The following is a 27,676-nucleotide window of genomic DNA, read 5'->3' as shown; positions in this document are numbered from 1 at the left end:
ACATAGAGATGTTATTCCTTTTTTCTGAGATGGTTCTTTTAATTACAATTTATACAGAAAAAATGTTTGTAAATTCATAAAAAGTTATAAATTTATAAATAAAAACTAACACATTCATACAGAACTGTTTAAGCCAGAAGTTTACACCAAATAAAAGATTTACATTCCATGCAAATCTGCTACATGTGTTTTAAAGAGAAAAGAAAAGATTATACATATAATCAGTGTTAGATATTGACATTTATATTGCTCTGAAAGCTACTGAGGGTGAAACTGTTAAACCTTAGTGTCCATGCTTCTGGCTAAAAATGAAGAAGTGACTGAAGTGCAAAATGACATGGTTTCTTTTGATGGCCTGTAGACTGTCAGGTCTTTTTCTTTGGAGTCCAAGGACAAGATAAAGAGACTCAGAGTTGACATCAGAATCAATCTGCTGATCTGCTAGCCACAGCTCGAATGTTGCCATAAACCACTTTTTTAAAAAGATTTTATTTATTTATTTGAAAAGAAGAGCTATAGAGAGGCAGAATCAGGGGGAGGGAGAGAGAGAGAGAGTCCATCCGCTGGCTCACTCCTCAGATGGCCACAATAGCAGGAGCTGAGCTGATCCAAAGCCAGGAGCTAGGAGATTCTTCTGGGTCTCCCAAGCAAGTACAGAGGCCCAATCACTTGGTCCATCTTCTATTGCCTTCTCTGGCCAGAGCAGAGAGCTGGATCCAAACTGAGGCATCTAGGATTTGAACCGGTGGCCATATGAGATGTCAGCACTGCAAGTGGTAGCTTTACCCGCTACACCACAATAGCCCCTGCCATAAACCTTTGAGGGAGGATTTCCCAGGGTGAGGTTGCAGATGGCAGTTCTCTCCATCTTGATGTTTTGGAAAGAGTCAAGGGTATGAACTTTCACATCAGCCAAAACTATCCATGCCCATGTCCCATTCTCTATGGTGAATTTGGTTTTACCTCTGTTGCTGGTGATTCTTCCTACTGCACTGAACAGGTGGTCTCCTTTAAGGGGCTTAACATTAGTTATTTCAAAAGACTCGAGGATGAAGTCATGCAATCTGAGGAGGGCCAGCACATCCAACCACCCAGAAGACAAGGAGGAAGGCTTTCATAGAGTCAGAAGCTTTGGTCGGAGCACTGACATGCTTGGTTTCTTTACAAGTCCTGATCGCTACAGTCCTTGACTTCAAGTAAAAGTGCACCTGAAGTCCCAAATTCTACAACAGGAGTAAATTAAAATCAAAACCACAACAAGGGATTATCACACTCCAGTTAGAATTATTATTGTGAAAAAGACAAAACATTAAAAAAGTAGGCAAAGATGTATAAGAAAAAGAACCTTAATACACTGTTGGTAGCAACGCTAATTAGTATAGCCATTATGGAGAAAATATGGAGGTTCCCCAAAAAACTAGAAATCGATCTACCACATGACCTATCCATTCCTGTTCTTGGTGTATGTTCAAAGGAAATGAAATCAGCATTAGATAAATGCACTTGTAGGCTTATTGCAGCACTAGTCACAATAGCCAAGACGTTGAAACAATCTAGGCAGCAACTGCTGGAGGAAAGGATAAAGAAAACATGATGTACACACCCAATGGAATATTAGTCAAACATAAGAAACAATGAAATCCTGATATTTGCAGCAGCAAAATATGGATGGAATGAAGATAATTGTAGTAAGCAAAATAAACCAGACACAGTAGGATAAATATCACACGTTATATTTCATACACAGGAAGTTAAACAATGATAATAAAATTGGTGTTTTTAAGTGCATTTAGAATGGTGATTATAGGTGGCCAGAATTGAGATGCAGAGGTTTAAGTTGCAGCTTGTGGTGTTGGCATTGAACACTAGAGCACCTTTTCCAGTTCTGACTACCCCCCTTCTGATCCAGCTTCCTGCTAATGCCTTCAAACAAATAATTAAATCTTTTCAAAAAACAGTAATTACAAGAGACTAAGAAAGGTAGTGTTTGTGTGAAGAGGGGGTGGATAATAGGCACCAGCACACAGTAGCTACATATAACAGGTTCTGTTGTTTTTCAGTACAATGCATTGCCTAGTTCAAGAAAGTGTATTATATCCTCTCTAAAGAGCTGAGCCAGAGAAACTGGTACACTCCAAATACAAAGCAAACACAAAGAAATGAAAAACGTAATTGCCTGATACGATGGAATGATTGTATGCATATGATCTAAAGTATTCCCCAGTGGGGTCAGTGTTGTGACTTAGTGGGTAAGGCAGCCCCCAGAGGCCTTGGCATTCCATATGGGTGCCAGTTCATGTTCTGACTGTTCCACTTCCAGCTCCCTACTAATGGCCTGGGAAGGCAATGAAAGATGGTCCAAATACCTGGGCCCCTGCAGCCCACAATGCCTGGACCTAGTGCAAAAGAAGCCAGCAGCCTGAACTCTATCTGGATCTCCCAATGGGTTAAAGGACCCAAATACTTGGGCCATCTTCTACTGCTTATTTGAAAGGCAGAGAGAGAGAAAGAGCAGGGAGCTGGATTGGAAGTGGAGCCGAAACTTGAACCAGTTCTCTTATGGGATGCTCTTGTCATAGATGGCAGCTTAACCCATGATGCCACAATGACAGCCCCCAGCAAAGCAAAATTTAAAGCTCCGTACCCTCCAATAGTAGCATAAAACTTCAGAATTCTGAATTTAAAGATAAAATCTTTTTGAACATTTGTCTTTATTCCTAGCTTTTAGAATTTTTTTCCTCCTAACTCTGTGGAGGTAGGTTGGCAAAAAAGAAAATGTATATACTTAAGGGGTACAACAGAATGTTTTGGTATATGTATACATATAAAAATGATTATCACAATCAAGAAGACTAACAAATATATTATCTCAATGTTTTTATCACTTACGTGTCATGAGAATATTTGAGATCTACTCTCAGGAAATTTCAGGTTTACAATACATTATCATAACTATAGTCACCATGTTAGGTTGCCAGTACTTACCTATTTTATAATGAAGAGTTGTGCCTTTGACTAATAGGTCCCTTTTGCTGCCACTCATCAGTTCCTGGTAACCATCATTTCACACTCTTTCATTGTGAGTTGGGCTTTTCTTTTAAATCCCAAATATAAGTGAGATCATATAGTATTTGTCAGTTTTCCTAGTATAACTTCCTCAAGCCTATTCCACATTAAAAATAGAAGAATTTCCTTCATGTTAAAGACTGAACAATATTCCATTGTGTGTGTGTGTGTCCATACATGTATGTGAATTTGATGTGTCACATATAATGGTGGGCAAATATCGAATCACTCTTGCATATCGGTGATAAATCCTAATTGATTATGGTATAAAATCCTTTTAATGTGCTGTTTCATTAGAGTTATTAGTATTTTGTTGAATATTTTTGCATTGATATCTGTCAGAGATATTGGTCTTTCATTATTTTTCTCAAATTTTTCTTGTGTAGCTATGGTATTAGCTTAATGCTAGTTTTGCTACAAGTGTTTAGAAGTGTTTCCTCCTCTACTATGCCTTAGATAACTTCTCATAACTTCCTAAGCAGAGGAAAAACTAATGAAAGAACCAGGGCTTGGAATGATAGCAGGCTTCTTAGAAGATAATAGGTGAATTCTTGCAAATAACTGAAGGAATGGGATTTGAACTTGACAAATCAAGTCAAACTATTAATTAAATTTTATATAATAAATATAATACATTTATTATAAGTAAATTTTATTGTAGGGTAAACTTCAAAATATTTTTTGTAAGTTACTAGAAAATATGTGTCAAGAACTGAACTAAACAAAAAGAATGACATGTAACCCTGGAGAACCATAGCAGGAATTCCCTAAATTAAGATGAAGGATAGGCCAGAATTCATAGATATGGGCTGTTTTAATCACACTGGGGCAAAAGTACAAAGGAGTCCAAAAAAAGGAGGCTCTAAGAAAAACGTGGGACTTGTGTGTAACCAGATTGACAGCTCTGTTTGTAAATGGAAAGGATAATTACAAGTACACAGAAAACTAAGTAACAGAAGGATATAATTATTAAGCAGTTTAAACAAAAATAATTGGACAAATGGAAGAGTACTTCAGTACGTTAAGTGCAAAACATATACATAATTATATTAACATAATAACTGGATATAGATTGCAATCAGATATACAAGGTTAATTTATTATGACAGTGGAGTATGTGCTTGTGAACTATATCAGGGTACTTCAGAAAATTCACCAAAACACAATTAAAAGTGAAATGTATTTTGCTGCAAAACTTTTTGAAATCCATTCATATGAGTATGGTAACTTGTACAAAAAGGCTAAATTGACAACTTTTATAGGTGGGAGATAACAGAAAGAATCATTAAATACTACACATTATTTAGAAGTGATGAAAACATTGGAGTGGAAAGTGGTAGCAAATTGGTTTGAATCTTGGGGAGAGTGAGTTGGAAGACTGCAGCTTTTTTTTCTTTTTTTTTCTCTCTTTTTTTTTTACAGGCAGAGTTAGACAGTGAGAGAGAGAGAGAAAAAGGTCTTCCTTCCATTGGTTCACCCCCCAAAATGGCCACCACGGCCAGCAAGCTGCGCTGATCCAAAGCCAGGAAGCAGGTGCTTCCTCCTGGTCTCCCACAGAGGTGCAGGGCCCAGGCACTTGGGCCATCCTCCACTGCCTTCCCTGGGCCACAGCAGAGAGCTGGACTGTTACATGTTTGTTTGAAGACAGAAACTAAGTTCCTTGACAAATAGTTTTGAATATGAGCTTCACTGATGTCAAGACTGGAAGGTAAACAAGTTAGATACAGGAAGGCAGCCATGTGTCAGAGGGGTAGGAAATTCCAGAGTTTTGAGAACAGATCAAGAATGTGTGTGTGTTTCTATACATGTACAAGAAAATATATCATATTTCTTCTATTTAAATGATAAACTCTTTGTCTAGAAATTGAAAATATGGGGTCCAATGTAGTGTGCAGCAGGTTAAGTCTCTAGATGCAATTCTAGCATCCCATGAACATTGATTTGAGAAACGAATGCTTCAATTTTGATCCACTGACCTGCTAATGTGCTTGGGAAAACAGCAGATAATGGCCCAAGTGTCTTGTCTTGGCCCCCACAAGATGTTGGAGATCTGGATAGTTTATGGCTCATGCTTTTAAGCTGCCCCAACTCTTACTGATAACAACTATTTGGTGAATGAAATAGCAAATGGAATCTCTCTCTCTCTCTCTCTCTCTCTCTCTCTCTCTCTCTCTCTCTCTCTCCTCTCTCTGTCTCTTCATCTCTCTCTATGTAACTGTCTTTCTTTTTTTTAACTTTTATTTAATAAATATAAATTTACAAAGTACAGCTTATGGATTACAGTGGCTTTTTCCCCCACATAACTTCCCTCCCACCCGCAACCCTCCCAATCTTCTGCTCCCTCTCCCATTCGATTCACATCAAGATTTATTTTCGATTATTTTTATATAAAGAAGATCAATTTAGTATATATTAAGTAAAGACTTCAACAGTTTGCATCCACACAGAAACACAAAGTGTAAAGTACTGTTTGAGTAATAGGTATAGCATTAAATCACAATGCACAACACATTAAGGACAGAGATCCTACATGAGGAGTAAGTGCACAGTGACTCCTGTTGTTGACTTAACAAAATGACATTCTTGTTTTTGGCCTCAGTAATCACCTGAGGCTCTTCTCATGAGTTGCCAAGGCTGTGGAAGCCTTTTGAGTTCACAGACTCTGATCTTATGTTACAGGGTCACAGTCAAAGTGGAAGTTCTCTCCTCCCTTCAGAGAAAGGTACCTCCTTCTTTGATGACCTGTTCTTTCCACTGGGATCTCACTTGCAGAGATCTTTCATTTAGGTCTTCATCTCCTTCTCCTCCTGCTCCTCCTCCTCCTTCTTCTTTTCCTCCTCTTCCTCCTCCTCCTCCTCCTCCTCCTCCTCCTCCTCCTCCTCCTCCTCCTCCTTCTTCTTCTTCTTCTCCTTCTTCTCCTTTCAGAGTGTCTTGGCTTTCCATTCCTAAAATACAATCATGGGCTTTATAGCCAGATCTGAATGCCTTAAGGGCTGATTCTGAGGCCAGAGTGCTGTTTAGGACATCTGCCATTCTATGAGTCTGCTGTGTATCCCACTTCCCATGTTGGATCATTCTCTCCTTTTTAATTCTGTCAGTTAGTATTAGCAGACACTAGTCTTGTTTATGTGATCCCTTTGACTCTTAATCCTATCATTATAATCAATTGTGAACTGAAATTGATCACTTTGACTAGTGAGATGGCATTGGTACATGCCACCTTGATGGGATTGAATTGGAGTTCCCTGGTATGTTTCTAACTCTACCATTTGGGGCAAGTCAGCTTGAGCATGTCCCAAATTGTACATCTCTTCCCTCTCTTATTCCCACTCTTATGTTTAATAGGGATCACATTTCAGTTAAATTTAAACACCTAAGAATAATTGTGTGTTAATTACAGAGTTCAACCAATAGTATTAAGTATGACAAAAAATACTAAAAGGGATAAAGTTGTTCATCAACAGTCAGGACAAGGGCTGATCGAGTCACTGTTTCTCATAGTGTCTGTTTCACTTCTAGGTTTCCTTTTTGGTGCTTGGTTAGTTGTCACCGATCTGGGAGAACATATGATATTTGTCCCTTTGGGACTGGCTTATTTCACTCAGCATGATGTGTTCCAGATTCCTCCATCTTGTTGCAAATGACCGGATTTCGTTGTTTTTGACTGCTGTATAGTATTCTATAGAGTACATGTCCCATAATTTCTTTATCCATTCTACTGTTGATGGGCATTTGGGTTGGTTCCAGGTCTTAGCTATTGTGAATTGAGCTGCAATAAACATTAAGGTGCAGACAGCTTTTTTGTTTGCCAATTTAATTTCCTTTGGGTAAATTCCAAGGAGTGGGATGGCTGGGTTGTATGGTAGGGTTATATTCAGGTTTCTGAGGAATCTCCAAGCTGACTGTCTTTCAAATAAATAAGTAGATCTGCTAAAAAAGAAAATAAAAAATGTTTTACAATTGAGTTGCCAAAATCATACATGGTTTGAAATAGAGTGCTTTTTGTCAAATAAAGCATCATGATAGTTATCTATGGTAAATATATGTTTTGGGACACAGAGCTGCACGCATGAAGAATGAAATCAACATGAGATTTAAAATGAAGAGTCTCCCAATCTCTGAATTATCTTGCAAAATTGTATGTGGAAGGTCCATATTGGCATGTGTGAGCAAAGCAGAGAGAGACCTTGAGATACAGAGAGAGAGTCAAATGTGTTTGGGTCTTAAGATTCTGAATGTTGAAACTTTTCTTTCTTTCATCACTTGCTTTTTCAATAGACATATGCAATTGTGTTGAAAAGTCAGACAATAGTTTATCAATATAGGAGACAGGGATTTGGGATTCTTCAAATATGCCACAACTCACCTACTTTCATTTACTTTTTAATTTTTTTTTTGAAATTTCAATTAATTAATAGAACACAACATGTGATCCACTCTTAAGTTTTTAAGTGGTGCGCAATGCATTATTGTTTATTATCATTTACGTTGCATGGTGGGGGCCCTCACAAAGTGCTGTTCCCTGTACCTGGAACACTATTCTTTTTCTTCTTTAGTCCCATGTGCATTACCTAGCTTATTCTTATTCATCACCAGATCAGCTTCATATTACTTTCCTAGGCTGATCTTTTCTACCATGGACCACACTTTTTTTTTTTTTTTTTTTTGACAGGCAGTGTTAGAAAGTGAGAGAGAGAGAGACAGAGAGAGAGAGAGAGAGAAAGGTCTTCCTTTTCCATTGGTTCACCCCCCCACATGGCTGCTATGGCTGGCGCTGCGCGGATCTGAACCAGGAGCCAGGTGCTTCCTCCTGGTCTCCCACGAGGGTGCAGGACTCAAGCACTTGAGCCATCCTCCACTGCCTTCTTGGGCTGTAGCAGAGAGCTGGACTGGAAGAGGAGCAACCAGGACAGAATCTGGCGCCCCAACCGGGACTAGAACCCGGGTTCCTGGCGCCGCAGGAGGAGGATTAGCCAAGTGAGCCGCGGCGCCGGCCACACAATTTTTTTCATTAAGTTTTTCTAAAACATTTAGTCTTTTCTTTGCTTGCATACTTCATCGTATGTATAAATAACTAACCTCTATGTCAATTTGCTAAAAACATGAAAGCTACAAAGGGAAAAATGTGTTTAGCGTGCTAAAGGATGCTAACAATATTAAGTAAAGTGACAAACACGTACGCAGTATATAGTTTTCTGGCACAAACATACAAATATATATTCTGAGTAAAATAAAGAAACCATATTCTACTCTACACAAAAGTGTATAATGAACACCATACACTAAGTTTTCATTCATTCATTCATTGTTTACTCATTTCTCCTTTCAAAGGCAATAAAACATATTTCATTAATTGAACAGAACAATACATAAAATAACTGTCTTTGGTACTCTATACCAAAGAGATAATTTTTGTGATATAATCATGAACAAGACAAGAAATGTTCCTCCCTTCTGGGATCTAACATTAGAGTTGGAGAATCAAATAAGCCAAACTTGAGTGCATTTTTTTTTGTCAATTGAGCTGCAATTAAACATCATATAATGCAAAAATGTTAAGTTTTTGAAAGACAATATAAACATTAAGTACATATAAATTTCTTCTTTATATTGGATCAGCTTCTCATTTTTCACTAAGAACTTCTTTTTGCCAAGTGAGTTTCTCTAAGATGAGCTGGAACTTGAGATACATCCACAGAAAGCAGGCTAGGAAACTCGCCCAGAGCATCACTGGGCATGGAAGGCATTTTGCCTTCGTCACTGCTGATTAATCCTTGTCTCAGCTTTTAGACACCTCATGGTGAGCTAACTGTGACTTTAAATATTGATAAGAAAGCTCATATATCACAGAGCTGAGAGAATGACAGTTTCAGTGCATAATGGCTAAAGCTTTCTACAATAATCAGATATTCAATAATTCATGAAAATATATCCCCCAAATCAAATTGGAAACTATTTTGTGTAATATATTATTTAAAATTCAATATTATAATGCACACAGCTTCTCCTCTGCCAGAGAAGGACCATTTCAAAATGTGATTATGTGTGGACTCTATTTAAAAGTGACAATTTGGCTTTTCATTTGTTTAACGGAGTAAGCAGAGGAGCTCAACTGGAACTAAGTCATCTGACGACAAAACCAGGGTGGCCACAGTAACTCTACAAATGGTGACATTAGAACCTGAAAAATGCACACACGTTTGGATGAAGACAAGCATATTTAGGAGAAACATGTCTTAATCTGTACATTCCTATGTCAGCTGCTCCCAAATAGCCCCCACCATACAAATTGTAATTTGCATCATTGTTAGATACACTAAAAAACAAATGTCATGTTTTCTCGAAATTATGGTAGGTAATATAGAATACAAAGAAGCATAAGAATGAAAGTGATGTCTTATGATTTGATTATTGTTTAAAGCCCTCATCTATATTCCTATGGAACAGTAGCCTATCTACTTTTTACTTGTTGCACATTATGGTTAGCGGTGCATTAAGCTTGTGATTACAAAGCAAATTGAAATAATGTTATTGCAAAAATTAAAGGAAAGAAAAGAAAGGAAGGAGAGGGATTGAGGGAGAGAAAATCAAAGAAAGGTATTTATGGCTATCTTCTTGGAATTATATCTATGTTATACATAAAATCTGTTACTTTGTATTAATAACATTTTTAAAAACATATGAACTCCTAAGTCTGACAATTAAGATATTGCCATCCCGTCCCAATGATCTGACAATATCAGTTTTTTTCAGCAATTATTTATTATGTTTCCTTTATATTAATAGGGAAAAAGTGTCCCATTAACATAGAGTCAGTAACTGCTCTGATTTCACACCTTTTCCTTCTTGGAACATCCTTCTTTTCTCCCGTAGATATTGGAAGCCTTCTCCCAGTGAACACAGGACACTGAGTAAATGCCTCCTTGACTTTCCAAGCCAGATATGACACAGTCGTCCTCAGTACACCAATAAAACTAATTACCTACGGTACTCATTTTATTTACTAGTTTTTGCTTATCAATGACAATCATATGTCAGACCTGCATCAGATGTTATTTGCTAACAATCTTTTGATTAGTCACTAGACAACCATTGCTCTCCCAGTGTTAATAGCTGGAGAATTGCTAACTCAATGTTATAGCTGAGTATGGATAGAATTGAATGAGTCCCTCTAGGATACAAAGCAAGAAGTTATAGGAGGTAAAATGTTGTTTATTTGATTTAGCTTTAACTTGGTCTCTAGGATGGTCCCTGATGTTCAGTGAGGTTCTCTATCTGTTGACTGACTGAGCAAAGAGACAAATCCTTGAGAATTTAAAGGTCTAGATCTATTGTTATCTTCTTACCTTGTTTGCAACATGATTGAAAGAGACCAACATTGGAGGCCGATGCCATGGCTCTACTTGGTTAATCCTCTGCCTGCAGGGCTGGCATCCCTTATGGGCGCCGGGTTCTAGTCCTGGTTGCTCCTCTTCCAGTCTAGCTCTCTGCTGTGGCCTGGGAGAGCAGTGGAGGATGGCCCAAGTGCTTGGGACTCTGCACCCACATGGGAGACCAGGAGAAAACACCTGGCTCCTGGCTTCGGATTGGCGCAGCACCAGCCATGGCAGCCATTTGGGGAGTGAATCAATGAAAGGAAGACCTTTCTCTCTGTCTCTCTCTTTCTCTCTCTCTCACTGTCTATAACTCTACCTGTCAAATAAAAAAAAAAAAAGAGAACAACATCATTAAAATAGATGAATAAAGCGTCATGTTTTAGAAAGAGCACTGAATTTGAACATCTTGGGCCCTGCTAATATTTTGACTGTACATTTTGCAGTTGAAATTTGCACAAAATTACTAAGTATTCTCATCTTTGCTAACTTCAATCTGTTTTGAAATAGAACTTCCATGAAGAAGTATTGAGTTTTGTTTTAAAATGTATGCTCTAGTGTCTCATGGATCAGATATAGACATCATTTTTTTTTTTCTTTTTGGACAGGCAGTGTGGACAGTGAGAGAGAGAGACAGAGAGAAAGGTCTTCCTTTTGCCATTGGTTCACCCTCCAATGGCCGCCATGGCTGGCAGGCTGTGGCCAGCGCACTGCGCTGATCTGAAGGCAGGAGCCAGGTGCTTCTCCTGGTCTCCCATGGGGTGCAGGGTCCAAGGACTTGGGCCATCCTCCACTGCACTCCCTGGCCACAGCAGAGAGCTGGCCTGGAAGAGGGGAAACCAGGACAGAATCCAGCGCCCCGACCGGGACTAGATCCCGGTGTGTGCCGGTGCCACTAGGTGGAGGATTAGATTAGCCTATTGAGCCGCGGCGCCGGCCAACATCGATTCTAATCCACACTACATCGGGTAAGTTGCTTAATGCCTTTGTATTTCATGTTCCGTTTATGGGATATTGTATGCCAGCAACTACCTCAGCCTGCTTTGGGTTTTACATGGTTTCCTAAATGCAAATCTTATTAAATTGTGCCTGCCACACAGCAAGTGCTAAATAAATCTTAGTTCTCATGGCCATATAGAAGTGACTGGAAAAAAGACAAAAACATAGGTTTTCAGGGAACACTTATTTTTTTCTCACAGCCTTCAAAAATTCACTTAAATTTATTAGGACTCTACTTGTCTCATTTATTTAATTAGAAAAAAATTATCTTTCTCCAAATAGTAGGGCTGACGTTTTAATAATATTTTCAACTCTAAGTTGCCAATAGCTTGTATGTGGTCCAAAATTTGTTGGCTGAGAAACACAAATACCATTCTCAATGAAAAAATGTTATAATAAGAGGTACAAACTCAAAGCTACACTTAATTCTTAAAGAATTACTACACATATTCTTAAAGAATATGATTAAAAATTTATAGTTTCTTAGCTTTAAACTGCATCCTAATAGATATAAATAATGGAAAATTTAGAAAATCATTAAAAAATGGAGCCTACTTCACATTAATTACTGCCATATTACCAAATACTGATACTTTTAAGAAAACTGATTGAACAGTATAATAGTTTCTGGATATTGACAAACACAGAAGGAAAACTTAATATGAATTTCATCATATCTTCCTTTTATGCCTCTGCATTATGACCTAAGTGTTGTGCCTTTACTGTTCTTATTTATTTTGTATATTTTGGGTTAAGCAAAATCTCTATTCAGAGATTAGCAAAAGGGGTTCAACCAGATCAAGTCATGGTCCCCTCTTGGGGTTGGAGCTCACATGTGAACCAAGCTCACAATCATAACTTATAGCCTCTATGTGACTCTATTATTCAAAATGATAATGAGTTAAATGGATTATGAATATAATGAAACAAGCCTTTCCCTCGCCATCTAACTCCATTAGCATAATGAAAATTGAAATTGTTAATTGTAAACTATTAGAAATACAGTAGTCATATTCTTTTTCTTTTTGGGAAAATCAGCTTGAAGAAATTTAAAAGAACCAATATTGCAGATGCCGGAGAGGGATAAAGAGAATGAAATCCAATATTCAAGATATAGAACAGGACCGGTGGCTCTACTCCAGAATTTTGGAATAATGAAAAAAAACAGTATTTTCATACAAAGTCAGTAACTTTAGCCCTGGACCTAGACACTATCACTGACGACCCATTTACACTCATATGATGAGGTTTAAAATCCACAGATTTCATTTTCCTATTAGCCTGCCAGGAAGTATGAAATTTTGAATAATTTCTTTCCTTCTGTCATATTTTCTTTATCCCTTCCTTCCTTCTCTAGATATTTATTGAGTATCTACTCTGTGCCAAAAACTGTTAAGCTTTAATTCATCAAATGATCAGCAAGAAAGATACAGTTACTGCCTTTATTGAGTTTATGCTAAGTAAGAGAGATGGAAGATAAAGCAAGAAGTCACAGTGCATGTGTATTACATGTTGCTCATAAAAAAGCACTTACCTATTACTTGTAAGTAACCTGAACCCCACAGGATACATAGGAGATAGACTGGCAAAGTAGACACTGTGTATGTTTCTCAGGCTATGGATGAAATGGGGAATGTGAGGACTATGTTCCAGACAGGAAAAAATGTGCGAAGACATGGCAGTAACAGAGAACAATATGAGAGAAGTTCCAAAAAATGTATTACATGTGAAGTAAGGTTCTGCACAGTATGCGTAATAAGGTCAAGTTCAAGAATGCGGTTAAGGAGGTAAACAGGGATCAGGGTAGTTTGTAGTAAGGCATTTCTACTTCATTTGCAGAGTAAAGTTTTACAGAAAGAAATGTGGCCATATTTGCACATGAAAACTAAACTACCAGTGCAGGAGGATGAAGGATCCATTACAGCAGCAGGATTGGTAGATGGTCAGAGGTCTCTGGTAAGATCTAGACTCTACATTTTAATTTTCCCTTAGGTTTCTCCCTGAACAGATTAGAGACATTTAACTTGGAAAAGAGCAGGGAGCTTTTCTGTGTTATGTCTGATGCTGTCTCTGGCTGAGAGATTGGGGATATTTCTGCTGGACCCAAGAAGCAGTTGGGACTACTGGACAGAAATCCAAAAGAAGCTTGATATAATTCATATATTTTTGTTCAGCTCATTAATGGATGTCAGCAGGTTTTCATATGGGTCTTCTTGTGGCCGCCCTGCTTCTTTGCCATGTTGCTGTTTCAAGCTGTAATAATATCTGCATGCAGAAGGAACACAAACCACAGATATTCACTTGTTTCCTGGCTACAGGAGCAGATTGGGAGGAGAGGCATAGCAGGCTGCATTGAATTTTCACCCGGCATTTGAAAAAAAGTAGCACCTCTGTTAATGGTGAACAAGCACCCATAAATCTTTTTTTTTTTAAATTTATTTACTTGTAAGGCAGAGTTACAGAGAAAGAATGAGAGACAGAAAGAGAGAAACCTTCCATCTGCTGGTTCACTCCCCACATGGCTGCTGTGACTGGGGCTGGGCCAGGCTGAGGCCAGGAGCCAGGACCTTCCTCCAGATCTCAATGTAGGTGCAAGGGTCCAGGAACTTGGGTCATCTTCTGCTGCTTTCCTAAGCCATTAGCAGACAGCTGGATGGGAAATGGAGCAACCATGACTCAAACCAGAGCACATGTGGGATTCCAGGGTCACAGGCAGTGGCTTAACCCACAGTGCCAAAATGCTGGCCCCAGCACCCAGAAATGTTACCCTCCCTCTATGTCCAAGATGACCAACACTTCCAGCTGGAGGAGGTGACAAGCAGGCAAGGAGTCTCTTTAAGAGCTAACTCAACTTACTAAGCTATTTAAGAAAGCTCTCCTTGAAGACCAGCTTCCTGTTCATCTATCAGCTATTCACAGTATCTTCATCTACAAGAATGAGATTTTTCCAAGGCCCCTGGTAAATGATATGTACTTGTAGTTCAACTGATGACCTACTATCTTAGTTTTCTTAGGCCACCATAACAAAATACCACAGGATGAATGAAATTCATTTTTCACAGTTCTAGGGACCAGAAGTCCAAGAGCAAGCTATCTGCCAAAGCAGTTCCTGATGACAGCTCTCTTCCTGGCTTGCAGATGGTTTCCTTCTCACTATGTCCTCACACGGCCTCAGCGCTAATGTGTGTGTGTGTGTGTGTGTGTGCGTGCGCACGTGTGTGATGAGAGAGAGAAGGAGAAAGTGCACACACTGCCATTATAGGAGTCTCGTTCACATGACTTCATTTAACCTTAATTACTTCCTTACTCCAAATACACCCAACCTGTGGGTTAGGACTTCAAACTATAAGTTCTTTGGGAATATACACGTTCAGTAAATAACATCCAATTTTCTTCCAAAAGCCTCAAGATCCAATTTCATTGCACTTTATATCATTATTTGTTCACCATCACAAGTATAAACAAATATCATCAAATGGATATCCTTGGTCCCATAAATCCTTGATCTTATTCATTATACATTCCTTTTTATCTTCCAAAATCCTTTCACTTTGCCTGGACTTCTTTGTGTGTCATAAGCAGCTTCCTCTTTATTCCTAAACTTCTCTTGAAAGTTAATCTCTAATCCTTGACACAACCCCTTGCTCTCCATTTTCCACATTTTTCCAAATGATTCCATGAAAGTGAATTGTCAGACACTTCACTATACATTAGTATTTCCTACTACCATGGTCAGCTTCATGGGTCTCGAGAGCTCTATCCTTAGTTTCATGCTATGTTTATTATCTTCTACAAATTTTTGATACTTATTTGAACAAAGGCCCATGTTTTCATTGTGCACAAGCTGTTTTCATTGTGCAAAATCACCAGCCGATTTTGGAACTGTTTCTACTTGTTACTATCATTTATTGCTACTCAACCATATATTCATTGCTTTTTGGTATCTTGCTTACTCATTTTCTTATACCATTATTGCTTTAATTATTTTGGGTAGCTTCATCAGCTATGGAGTTCTACCCAAACTCTTAAACTCTCAGTTCATTAACTTCACTGACTTCCTCAATCTCCTCTGCCACTATTTAATGATTCTGCAATAAGAATATACCATAAACATTGTCATCAACAATAGCCAACCTATCACTCCAGCTTTTAAATCTAGAAATTAAATATATCACTCTCTGGCTTTTATGTTCCATAATTCCAGTTCATCTGCTCTAATTATTCCTACTCCTGAAATCAATGGAACTCATCCATATTTTCAATCCATTCACTATACTAGTTTTTTAAAAAAATTATGCAGCCCTTGGTAGCTACAAATTACATGTTACACGTAAAGGTATGAAACATGATAAAGATAATATTCAGGACCATTTTGTCTGATCTATAAATACGCAGAACTTACAAAATCACTGAAAGTAACACTGTGTTCCATCATGAACCTGTTCTCCTCTTTCCCTTCTTTACCCCAAAGTAACTCCTTTTATGAATCATACATATGTTATCTATTGCTTTCTTTTTCACACATTAAATATACAGATTGTCTCTGACTTATTATGGTTAACTTATGACTTTTTTACTTTATGTTGGTGCAGAAGCAATATACATCCAATAGAAATTGTGCTCTGAATTTTGATCTTTGCTTGGCCTAGCGGTATGCAGTACCATACTCTCTCGTGATGCTGGGCAGTGCCAGTATTCCGCAGTTGCCAGTAAGTCACATGATCATGAGAGTAAGCAACCAATACTCTGTAGCTTAGTATATTGCTTACATGATAAATTATGCATATTAAACAAAGTATAAACTTAATGATATTTTCAAATTATGATAGGTTTGTTGAGATATAACCCCACTAAAATTTGAGGAGCATCTACTTACCCATTTACCAAACATGTTATCATAGTCTATGTGATTTTCTTCCATTTTTTTCCTCACTCAACATCATATTACAAAAAGTCAGTTGTGTATAATGGGACTGAAATATCTGTGTAGTACTTTTCAAGTAGGTTCAACTTTACAAGATAATGTCAAATTGTTTCTCAAAGAGCTTATGTCAATTTACATCTCCACTTAAAGTATGTCAGTATTCCCATTGATTTGATTTCTTGTTGCTCAGAATGAGTATCTTAACACAGATTATTTTTACTTTATTTTTTCCTCTTTTGTAGAATGCCTGCTCATTTTTTGCCAATTATTTTACTGAGCTGATTGTGTTATTTCTTCATGATATATGATACTTTATGTAGGAAGACCACTTAGTCTCAGCTGATATCTCTTTCAGGTTCTTACTTGCTACTTAACATCTTTATTTCTTTTGATAAATAGGAATTCTTAAGTTTATTATAGTTGAATGATCAGTCTTTTAAAAAATGTTGGTTAGTTCTTATGATGCTGCTCCTTGGGAAAGAACAATTAGATACTCACAAATTATTTATTTAAATGATTTAAAGCTTTGACTTTCATAGTTAACATTGTAATTCATCTGGCATTAATTTTTCAATTTCAGGGTTTGAAAGACTGAGTAGTATTTTGTACAGTAAATACATAAAATTTATATATAACATGCATAGTTGCATTAAACTGGAAAAAACTTAGATGATCTTATCATTACCAACACAAAGATAAAGAATTTCTAATTAATGAACATTTGGTTTTTAGTAATAATGAACAAAACTGCTATGAACATATGTGCAGGCATTTTTTTTTTGTGAACATGTTTCTTCATTTCTCTGGAGTAAATACATTGCTATATCACAGGATAAGTTTATATTTAGTTTTACAAATTGGCAATAAAGTTTTTCCTAAGTATCAACACCTATCAGCAATTCATGCAGGTTCCAGTCACTTCTCCTCCTTTCCAGTGCCTGATACCATAAATTTTATTCATTTAATTTATTTTAATATGTGTAGAATAGTAGTTCATTGTGCTTTGAACTGAATTTTTCTGACTGAAGATGTATAGCATATTTGCATGGGCTTCCTTTTTATCTGTGTCTCTTCTTTGATGAAATAGCTATTCAAAATCTGTGCTGATTTTCTATAGTAATGTTGCTTATTTTATTGAGTTGGAAGAATTCTTTACAGATTCAGATAACACATCTCTATATGTGTGTTTTGAAAAATCTTTTTCTGTCAATCTTAGAGTTGAATTTTCACTTCGTTAACAGTGCCATTAGAGGAGATAAAATTTGACATTTTAATTTACTCCAATTTGTAATACTGTTCTGTGGTGCTAATAATTTTTGTATCTTATCCAACAGGTATTCGCCTAACCCAAGGTCACAGGGTTTTTCTCTTAGATTTCTTCAAATGTTTTACTTTTCTAGTTTTAGGTTGTGAATTTTGAGTATATTTTAATACAATTAAGATATGAGTTTAGGTCAAATTCTGTTTTTTTTTTCTCTTGGGTATAGATATGCAATATTTCTAACATCTACTGAGAAAAGTACTACCTTTTCTCAAAATTATCTTTGAGATTTTGCTGAAAATACATGGAATTTATACATGTAGAGGTGTTTCTAGACTTTCTAATTGTGTTTCTCTGTTTCATGTGTCTACCCTTTCACCAAGACTATATTATCTTTGTTAATATAGCTAAACTTAAGTCTTAAAACGAGTTAAGACTTAGAATCATGTACTACCAGTCAACTAATTACTTTATTGTTTGAATTTTTGCTGTTATGGGCTCACTGGTTATCTGTACAATTTTATATTCACTTTGTCAATTCCTACTAAAATGTTGCTGTAATGTATATTGATTTCATTGAAACTAAATACCATTCTGAATGGATTTTGAAATTTATCATTCTAATCCATGAACACAGTATATTGTTATATCATTTTACAGTTTTTTTTAAATTAATATTTTATGGTCTTGCCTTGTTTGTCAGCTTAGGGAGATTGTCAGGGCCCAAGAAGAGAAGAACAGTTATTAGGTAATATATATTCACATACTCATTGAAAATAAGCAGTTTGTACAACTTTGGGAGATTGAAAAGTGAAAATGTGAAAAGCAGGCCAGCAAGAAACTCGAAATTACCTGGAAAGGCAGGATAGGATCTTTGGTCATTAGCTAAAGCTTCTACCCATTAAAAGAATTTCTTCTTCAGAAAAACCCTAACTATTGTTCTTAAGGGCTTTCTGCTGATTGGATAATGTCCCTATAGATCACCTACCATATGCAAGCAAATTGACATTCTGGATAGTGAAGAGTTCAGTGTTGAAAAGTCAACCATATCAGTATCCTAAATAACATAAGATTTTCACTAAGCACATTTATATCAGCAAAAGTCATTAAAATAAATGCCTGGGTCAATATCCTGGCCTAACATACATGCTTGGAATGCTGTCATCCCATACTGGAATGCCAGTTCAAGTCCTGGTTATTTCACTTCTGATGCTTCCTCCTAATGCACCTGGGAAAGCAATGAAAGATGGACCGCATGATAGGACATCCGACAGACATGTGAGAGACTCAGATGGAGTTCTTGTATCCTTGCTTCAGCCTGGTACATACCTGGTTGTTAGCGCCATTTGGAGAATAAACCCGTTGTTGGACGATATCTCTCCCTCTCTCTCTCTGACTCTCTCCATCTCTGTATCATTCTGCATTGTTTTTTATTTTGATTTTTGAAAATTTATTTGTTAAACAAATTTAGAGCCTTTTTATACACTTAATTAAATTTTAAAAAGATTAGCATTAGCTTGACATGCTGTTTTATAACTATTTTTGGTGACCAAGTAATATAAAATAATACATTAAGACCATTTTCACCATGTCAGTCAACCATGTTATCTTGAGTAAATCAATCCCCTGATTTTATTTTATTTTTTTCTTTTTTTAACTTTTATTTAATAAATATAAATTTACTAAGTACAGCTTATGGATTACAGTGGAATTTGACCCCCCATAACCTCCCTCCCACCTGCAACCCTCCCATCTCCCACTCCCTCTCCCATCCCATTCACATCAAGATTCATTTTCAATTATCTTTATAAACAGAAGATCAAGTTAGTATATACTAAGTAAAGATTTCAACAGTTTGCACCCACCACAGAAACACAAAGTGTAAAATACTGTTTGAGTACTAGTTATAGCATTAATTAACATTGTACAACACATTAAGGACAGAGATCCTATATGGGGAGTCAGTGCACAGTGACTCCTGTTGTTGACTTAACAAAATGACACTCTTGTTTATGGCCTCAGTAATCACCCGGGGCTCTTGTCATGAGTTGCCAAGGCTATGGAAGCCTCTTGAGTTCACTGACCCCGATCTTAATTAGACAGGGTCATAGTCTAAGTGGAAATTCTCTCCTTCCTTCACAGAATGGTACCTCCTTCTTTGATGGCCCATTCTTTTGCTGGGTTCTCACTCTCAGAGATCTTTCACTTAGGGTTTTTGTTGTTGTTGTTGTTGTTGTTGTTTTTTTTTTTTTTTTTTTTTTTTTTTTTTTTTTTTTTTGCCAGAGTGTCCTGGCTTTCCATGTCTGAAATACTCTCATGGGCTCTTCAGCAGGATCCGAATGCCTTAAGGGCTAATTCTGAGGCCAGAGCGCTGTTTAGGACATCTGCCATTCTATGAGTCTTCTGTGTATCCCACTTCCCCTGTTGGATCATTCTCTCCTTTTTAATTCTATCAGTTAGTATTAGCAGACACTTGTCTTGCTTATATGATCCCTTTGACTCTTAGTCCTATCATTTTGATCAATTGTGAACTGAAACTGATCACTTTGGCTAGTGAGATGGCATTGGTACATGCCACCTTGATGGGATTGAATTGGAATACCCTGTCACATTTCTAACTCTACCATTTGGGGCAAGTCAGATTGAGCATGTGCCAAACTGTACATCTCCTCCCTCTCTTATTCTCACTCTTATATTTAACTGAGATTTGAGGTTCGGTTCCCTGACGGGGAGGCATGCCATCATTCTGCCTTTTGAATAAATAAATAAACCTTTTTTTAAATAGATGCCTGACCATTCTTATACACTCCTTTATTTTAGTGACTTCAAGGTAATATTCCATAGTTGGAGAATGGCATAATATAGTCACACCTGATCTAACAGATAGAAGAGAAGAATGAACATAAGGACTACTTGGTTGTGGATATGCACATATCCAACTAAACGTAATCTTATAACCAATGTATACTTTACAGTTTCTATCCCCTGCTCATTTCATATTTATTGCCAGAGAAATCAAAACCAAAGGATGACCCTAAATAAGCACCTCAGGCCGTAATCCTGTAGCAGGAAGAATAAAGTAACAAAATCAGCTATAGTCAACGAAAATATTTTACCATTTTCATTGCATATATGACCACAAGAAAAATTAGAAAAGTAAGAATTATTTAGAGAGAAAGGTCATGGACCACACAGGACACTAGGCAAATACTCTCCCAGAGAAAAAAATCAGAGCCGAAAACAGAAAGTTACTTTTCTACCAGTAGAAAGAATATTTGCAATTGCTGACAAGTATCATTTCATTCTTGCTATGCAATAACTTCAAAGATATGGAATCAACTCCTATATGGCCATCAGTTGGTGACAAAATACATAAAATATGTTGTATACACCTGATGGAATATTACTCATTCATAAAAAAGAGTGAAATCCTGATATTTGTAACAGAATGGATGACACTGGAGATCATTATGTCAAGTGAAATAAGACAGACAGAAAAACACAAATGCAGCATGCTTTTTTGCTGAATTATATCATCTACATAGCAATATACCTTTCTTTTCTCACTTTGTGTCAATTGTCATCAGTCCAAAATTATGTGGTAACAAAATCCCTTTTTTCATGAAAAAAATTGTAAACGTATGTATGTATGTAATATCTACATATGAAGTAGATATGGAGAAATGCTAAAAGTTACTAAATATTAAAACAAATTTAAAAATACTTCTAGGAGCACAAAACGAAGGACAGAAAAGTCATACTATACCACATAAACATATATAATTATTGCTACTGAAATATTTTAATAAAAATGAGATCACAGTCTATGCTTCCTCAAAAAAGAAACTGAAATAGAATTTTTAAGTGTTAAAAGATATGGAACCTACAAATATAATGTTCATTAGACTAACAGTAGATTTTTAAGCAGAAACCTTACAGGTAAGAGGGATTGGAATGGCACCATCCAAGTTCTGAAAGAAAATAACTACCAATAGAGACTATTTTTCCAAATGAAGTTACACTTCATAACTGAAAGAGAAATAAAGACTTTCCTAGACAAGCAAAAGTTTAGGGAATTCATAACTTATCAGACCAGTCTCACAAAAGTGTACTTAAGGGAGTTCTACTTATAGAAGCAAAAGAAAGATAGCCATCATAAAAACAAGTGAATGCATAAAACCCATAAGAAAAACAAAACAAAACAAAAGAATATTCAATATAAATAATTTTAAATGACAGGACAAAACCATTACTTATCAGTGATAACCTTGAGTATAAATACATTGTTTCCAGTTTGAATAATAGAAATTGACTGAATGGATTAAAAGACATGATTCAAATTTTTGTTTGTTTGTTTTCTTTTTCCTTTTTTGCCTCAGTATTACGTCTCCATCCTGTTGGCTTAGGTTGTGGTTTTGGCAATTCACCCTCTGCTCCCACTATTTATGGAATTTGGCTTGTTTCAAGTTTATTTTTTGATGTTAGAGACAATATGTTGGGACTGCCACTGTGATGGAGTGTGCTAAGCTTCCATCTGTGGTGTCAGAATCCCATATTGGCTCCAGTTCAAGTCCTGGCTGCTCCTCTTATGATTCAGCTCTGTGCTATGGCCTAGGAAAGCAATAGAAGTTGGCCAAAGTCCTTGGGCCCCTGCAAACTTGTGGGAGACCCAGAAGAATCTCCAGGCTGCTGGCTTCTGATCAGCCCAGCTTTGGCCATTGTGGCCATTTGTGAATGAACCAAAGGATGGAAGACAGACTCTCTCTCTTTCCCTCTCTCTCTCTATCTCTTTAGCCCTACCTCTGACTCTCTGAAACTCTGCCTTTCGAATAAATAAATTAATAAATCTTAAAAAAAGAGAGACAATATGTATCATGTGCCTCTTCACAGTAAATTTTTCTGTTTTTAACATTTTATTTTTATTAATATATGCAGAACAGATTTCTCATATTTAATAAATAGAATTCTGAGAACATAACCTTAATTCTCTCCCTCTTCCTCCTTCAATTCCTCTTTCTTCCTCCCTTCTTTTTCCTTTAATTTTGGCAATAACATACTTCCAAATTAGTTTATTATCTCAGGCTTAATTAATCATTGTCATGCTCAACAAGCAAAAAGTAGAGTCACCTGTTCTACAGGAATATAGACAAGTGCTATCAACAATAATCAAATCATAAGACATCAGTTTAATCCTTAAACTTTTTATTTGTTTGTTTCTTTATTCCATATAATCACCACTACAAATCAAGGAAAATACATGATATTTGTCTTTTTGGAACAAATAAGCATAATGGTTTCCAGTTGCATCATTCTTTTTGATGGTTGAGTAGCATTTGATTGTATGTATTTATCACATTTCTTTATCTAGTCATTAGTTGAAGAACATCTGTGGTGATTCCATATCTGTCTCAGCTATTTTGAATTGAGCTGCTATAAACATGGAGGTACAAAAAACTCTTTCATATGCTGATTTCATTTCATTTGTGTAAGTTCCCCAGAGTGAGATAGCAGTCAAACAGTGGATCTATTTTCAGATTTCTGAGGAATCTCCATGCTGTCTTCCCTATTGGTTGTAGCAATTTGCAGTCCCACCAAGGGTACCCTTTTCTCCAGATCCTTACCAACATTTATTTATTTATTTATTTATTTATTGATTGATTGATTGATTGATTTTTGGAAGATAGCCATCCTAACTGGTGTTAAATGATACCCCATTGTGGTTTCCGTTTGCATTTCCCTGCTGACTAGTGATCTGAGCATTTTTTGTGTGTGTGTTTGGTGGCCATTTATATTTAATACTTTGAAAGATGAGTATGTGTTTCTATTGCCCATTTCTTAACTGGATTGTTGGTTGTTGTTCAGTTTCTTGTGCTCCTTATATAGTCTGGATATAAATACTTTCTCAGATGCATAATTTGCAAATATTTTCTCCCATTCTGTTGATTGCCCCTTTTTGTTGTTTCTTTTAATGTGCAGAAACTTCTTTGGGGTTTTTTAAACTTTTATTTAATAAATACAAATTTCCAAAGTACAGCTTATGGATTATAGTGGCTTTTTCCCCCTTAATCTCCCTCCTACCCACAACCATCCCATCTCCCACTCCCTCTCCCATCCCATTCACATCAAGATTCATTTTCAATTATCTTTATATACAGATCAAGTTAGTATATACTAAGTAAAGATTTCAATAGGTTGTACCCACCACAGAAACACAAAGTATAAAGTACTATTTGAGTACTAGTTATACATTAATTAACATTGTACAATACATTAAGGACAGAGATCCTATATGGGGAGTCAGTGCACAGTGACTCCTGTTGTTGACTTAACAAAATGACACTCTTGTTTATGGCCTCAGTAATCACCCGGGGCTCTTGTCATGAGTTGCCAAGGCTATGGAAGCCTCTTGAGTTCACCAACTCTGATCTTAGTTAGACAGGGTCATAGTCTAAGTGGAAGTTCTCTCCTCCCTTCAGAGAAAGGTATCTCCTTCTTTGATGGCCCATTCTTTTGCTGGGTTCTCACTCACAGTGATTTTTCATTTAGGTGGTGTGTTGTTTTTTTTTTTTTTTTTTTTTTTTTTTTTTGCCAGAGTGTCTTGGCTTTCCATGCCTGAAATACTCTCATGGGCTCTTCAGCCATATCCGAATGCCTTAAGGGCTGATTCTGAGGCCAGAGTGCGGTTTAAAACATCTGCCATTCTGTGAGTCTGATGTGTATCTCCCTGTGGAAGTTTCTTTGATAGATGTAATCCTACTTGTCTATTTTTACCTGTACTTCTGGAATCTTTTCCAAGAAGTCGTTACTTATGACAGTCTCTTACACCATTTTCTCCTAGTTTTTTTTATTGTATCAAGTACATTGTGATTTTATTTTTGTATACATATATATATATATATTTGGCAGGTAGAGTTATAGACAGTGAGAGAGCGACAGAGAGAAAGGTCTTCCTTCCATTGGTTCACTCCCCAAATGGCCACTATGGCCGGTGCTGTGCAGACCCAAAGCCAGGAGCCAGGTGCTTCTTCCTGGTCTCCCATGTGTATGCAGGGGCCCAAGCACTTGAGCCATCCTCCACCACCCTCCTGGGCCACAGCAGAGAGCTGGACTGGAAGAGGAGCAACTGGGACTAGAACCCAGTGCCTTTTTTTTTTCTTTTTTTATATTTGGCAGGTATGAGGTAGGGATCTTGTTTCACACTGCTCCAGGTGGAGATCCGGTTTTCCCTACATAATTTGTTGAAGAGATTGTCCTTTCTTATGGGGTGATTCTACTTGTTTATCACATATTGGTTGGTTTTAAATGTGTGCATTTGTTTCTGATGTTTCTATATTGCTTCGTTGGTCCACATTTATAATTTTTTCACAAGTATCAGGCTGTTTTATTTATACAACCCCTTGTGATATTTCTTGAAATCATGGAAAAAATATTGCTAGGTTATAGATAGTGGATAAATTCAAATTTCCAAGGAAGTGTTGGCACAATAAATAGATTATATGTCTAACATTTCATGCATGTGTAATTATTTATTTATTGACTTTCTAGCACTTGGAGTGACATCAATTTCTTTTTCCCCCAATCTGGCTATTACTCATATTATTCAATTTAGCTAATACTGACAATTACTTATATCAAAGTCTTGAAAAACTAAAAGATGTGGGGCTGGCGCTGTGGCGCAGTGGGTTGATGCCCTGGCTTTCGGCGCCAGCATTCCTTATGGGCTTTGGTTTGAGACCCTGCTGCTCCACTTCCTATCTAGCTCTCTGCTGTCACCTGGGAAAGCAGTGGAAGATGGCCCCAGTCTTTGGGGACCCCTGCATCCATGGGGGAGACCAAGAAGAAACTCCTGGCTCCTGGCTTTGGATTGGCCTGGCTCCAGCCATTGTGGCAGTTGGAGAGTGAACCATTGGATGGAAGACCTGTCGTTTCTCTGCCTCTTCTCTTTCTATGGGGCTCTTACTTTCAAATAAAAATAAATAAATCTTTTTATTAAACAAAAATTAGAAGATGTAAAACCAAGCAAAACCCTGTGTTGGGAGAAATAGAAAATAATTGGTGGGAAGCATAAAAACAGAATTAGAGCTTGGTCATCTAGGGGACAGAGGTATAGGAAATTAGGAAGACATCTGAAATGGCCAGTGCCCATTTGTTCACCTGAGTAGTCATTCTATGGATGTTTATATCCTTACTCAAACTTAGCAGGAAACAAGATTTCAACAACTCTATTTCCTTTTTCAAATCTTATTGAAAAACTCAGTTTCTATACAAGAAAATAAAACTCTAACATTTAAAAAACACAAGATCCTATGATATAGTACCTAAAAGAAATTCAATATACAAATAAGGACAAAAACATAATGAAAGTGAGAGAATGTGAAAGATATTCTACACAAACAGAAACTAAAAGAATGCAGGAATGGGCACTGGTTCAAGTCCTGGCTGCTCCACTTTCAATCCAGCTCTCTGCTATGGCCTGGGAAAGCAGTAGAAGATGGTTCCAGTCCTTGGGCCCCTACATCAGCATGGGAGACCCAGAAGAAGCTCCTGGATCCTGGCTTCAGATTGGCACAGCTTCAGCATTTGCAGCCATCTGGGGAGTGAACCAGTGCATGGAAGACCTCTCTCTCTGTGTCTCTTCCTCTCTCTCTCTGTAATTCTACCTTTCAAATAAATAAATGAATCTTTAAAAAAATAAAGAGTGCAGGAGTTGTTATAATACACAAAACAGACTTTAAGAGAAAAACTGTAAAAGGAAACAAAGTCATGGTAAAATGATCAGGGGATCAAGAGATTAATTCAATGAGAAGGTATGACAATTGCAAATGTATATGCATCCACAAATATCATTAGATTTAAAAAGAGAGAGAGAGATAGGTTCCAATATGATAATGATGGGGTATTTCAACATACCTTTTTTGTCAATGGACAGATCATCAGGAAAAAAAATCAGTGAACAAATAGCATAGTTAAATTACACAATAGAGCAAATGGACCTAACAGACATTTACAGAGCATTCCATTCAGTAGCTAAAGAACTCTTTTCATGAGCATATTGTATGCTTTCTAGGATAGACCAATAGAAAAAGTTTCAAAAATGAAAAAAATTCAAGGTCATATGTATATCCCTGACCACAACCTAATCATATTAGAAATTAGCAAGTCAGAAAGTATAAGGATTACATAAATGCTGAACAACCTGATGCTGAATAAATAGTCATTGAAGAAATAAAAAAGAAAATATAAAAATTCCTTAAAACCTATGGAATTAATGAACAAAATCCCAATATTAGGAAAGCATTATTAGTAAGGAAGGTAATAGCAATACATGAAATATAAAAATAAAGACATCAAAGAAAGTAACTGATTATACATCTCAAGAGCATGGAAAATGAAGGAAAAAACCAAATGATAAATCAGTAGATGGAAAAAGCAAATACCAAAGAAACATGAAGTAGAAACTAAAAAGAAAATGCAAAACAGCAACATAACACAGTTGTTTTTTTAAATAAATAAAAGTGCAAAGCCTTTTTCTAACCTATGAAATTCAGAGAAAATACTTGAGTAAACAAAATATGTGATACTACAACTGATAACACAGAACTACAAAGAATCATTAGGAATGATGAACAACTATATACTAACAAACTGGAATAAGAGTACATTTTTGGATACATGAAGCTACTAAAATTGAATCATGAGGGCATAGAAAGAAGTAAGTAAGAAAGAATTAATGAGATTAAATTAGATTAAAACAGAGCTAAGTCTATCAGTAACAGGTAATGAGAGTCAATCAGTGGTCAAGTCTCCCAGCAAAGAAAAGTTCAGTCCCAGATGGCGTTAGTTGAATTCTACCAAAATTTTGAAGAACTAGCACCAAATCTCAATTTCTATGAGACCAGCATTACCATCATTCCAAAACCAGGTAAGGACAAACAAAAAAGCAAAAACTGTAGATCAATATTCCTGTTGAGCACAGATGCAGAAATTGCCAAGAAAGTACTAAGCATATCAAATCCAACATATCAAAAAGATCATTTAACATTATGAAGTGTT

At 36.7% G+C, this 27,676-nt stretch overlaps 1 pseudogene; it reads right to left on the bottom strand.

Annotated features, from left to right (window-relative positions):
- Positions 1 to 425: 425 nt before the first annotated feature.
- LOC103352044 (RNA-binding protein PNO1-like) overlaps positions 426 to 27,676 on the bottom strand; it is a 76,568-nt pseudogene continuing 49,317 nt past the window's right edge.

Source organism: Oryctolagus cuniculus, chromosome 1 (assembly GCF_964237555.1).
Source record: "Oryctolagus cuniculus chromosome 1, mOryCun1.1, whole genome shotgun sequence".
Classification (NCBI taxonomy): Eukaryota; Metazoa; Chordata; class Mammalia; order Lagomorpha; family Leporidae; genus Oryctolagus; species Oryctolagus cuniculus.
The sequence above is the reverse complement of the archived record's forward strand: the minus strand, read 5'-3'. Positions and strand labels throughout refer to the sequence as shown.